Source organism: Physeter macrocephalus, unplaced genomic scaffold (assembly GCF_002837175.3).
Source record: "Physeter macrocephalus isolate SW-GA unplaced genomic scaffold, ASM283717v5 random_200, whole genome shotgun sequence".
NCBI lineage: Eukaryota > Metazoa > Chordata > Mammalia > Artiodactyla > Physeteridae > Physeter > Physeter macrocephalus.
In genome coordinates, this window is record NW_021145485.1 from 62342 (window position 1) to 64347 (window position 2006).

Here is a 2006-nt window from a genome sequence, read left to right on the forward strand (position 1 = left end):
CGGCGGGGGGGGGGGGGGGGGGACGGACTGAGGGTGCGGATGGGCCCCTGAGCCATAAGGTCAGAGCAGTGTGGAAAGTCTGATGGGAGCCTTGGTCAGGGTGGGGAGGCTCTCCGTCCCTCCCTTTCACTCTGGGGAGTCTTTTCTCCCTGACTGGGGCCAGCTTGGCAAAGACACACGCAAACCCTTGGATTCGTCAGCAGAGCTGGCGGCCCTGCCTGCCCACCTTCCCCTGCCCGCTGCCCCTGAGCTCAGCTGAGGCAGCTGCCGCCGGGCCCCGACCAGAGGGCACTGATGGCCTTGAGAGCCTTTAGGGTCTCTCCGGAGCCTGTCCCGTGGACAGGTGCTGGTCCTTGCTGGAAGGAAGAGCACGGAGGGAAGGCTCTGGGGAAGGACCAGGCCGTAGAAGGGCCCCCTGAGTGTGGTCAGCACAGCTGGTACGTACTCGCGTTGGGCTGAATATTGGCGAAGCTCCCTCTGGGCCATAAATCTTCCCTCCTTGGTCTTTCCTTGGGGGCCTAAAATTTCTACCACAGAATCAATACCTGGTGGGGGACTTAGGAAACTAAATCCAAAGGGTGAGAAAGTTGAGCCCCCAAGGTCAGACGACTTGTCCAGAGCCTCACGAGCAGTGAGTAGGAGAATTCCAGAATGTTCCAGGAGGAGGGGGCCCCAGGCCCTTCGACCTTGGACCTGCAGTGCTGACCTGTGCCTCTTCTAGGACATCATGACAATCCCGTCCCTCCTCTAGGAGGCGTTTTGGGGAAGACCATTATTAATCTACACAGATATTACCCAGAGGGCTGGGGCTGCTGTGGAAGTGGCCTACCTTTCCCCTCACCCCATGTGAAAATGTGAGGTCTCCTAAAACATCTTCGTGGCTTGGAGTGTCACATGTAGCCTGAAGTCACCTTAGAAAACTGGAAACCTCTGGAGACGGGAGAGATTCAGGGACATTTTGAAGGCAAGAGGGGGAAATCTATCGTTCAGAGCACTTCCCAGGGAGACTGGGCTGGGGGAAGTTCCCTGAGGGCGGCGATGAGCCCAGCATTTGAGGACCAGACCCCATACCTGTCAAGTCTGAGCAGAGCAGAGCTTTAGCAGGAGAGCCTCAGGAGGGGAGGGGCTGCCTCACCTCCACCCCCTCCCCAGCCCCCAGGTACGCTGCTCCTCTTGGGCCCCGGGCGCAGACAAAATTTCCTTTCCCTTACTATAGCTAAGACAGGTGGACATTTTCAAAAGGAACTTGACTAAATGCTGATTTAAAAAAGGAAATAATGACCGAAATGACGAACGGTATAAAAGTAGTTGGATTTCTAATCCTCAAGACCACTGAAGCCCAGGATGGGTTTTTCAGGAATCAGGACAGAAGCACCGGAGGTGTTTGGTCAGTGTGCTTTGGGAGGATGTCCTGGGCCCTTCTAAGACACAGGGACTGAGTGGCCTTGGGAAGGCAACTCCTTTCCTTATCAGTATCCTCTGGAAATGGGGACCCCGATACCCATCACCCTCTTAGCAAGAAGAGGGGAGGAAGGGGCAGAAAATTGCTCAATCAGACCCTTAAATGCTCAGGATATAAGATAGTCTCTCCTTTTTCTTAGAAGTTGGTGCCAGACGTGTGCATGTGTGCGTACGTGTGTGCATCCGTGTGTGCACACGTGCATGTGTGTGTCCAGGGCTTCCTGGCATGGGAATTAGCACAAATTATTCTAATTGCGGAGAAGAATCTCAACTCCATGGACCCTTTGCAGGAACTTCCTGGTTTATAGAACATGAGATTTCTTTTCCAGCTCTCTCCCACCTCAAGAACCCATCGCTGACTTCCCTCGTGGTGCAGTGGTTAAGAATCTGCCTGCCAATGCAGGGGACACAGGTTCGAGCCCTGGTCCAGGAAGATCCCACATGCCGCGGAGCAGCTAAGCCCGTGCACCACAGCTACTGAGCCTGCGCTCCAGAGCCCACGAGCCGCAACTACTGAGTCCGCGTGCTCCAACTACCGAAGCCCA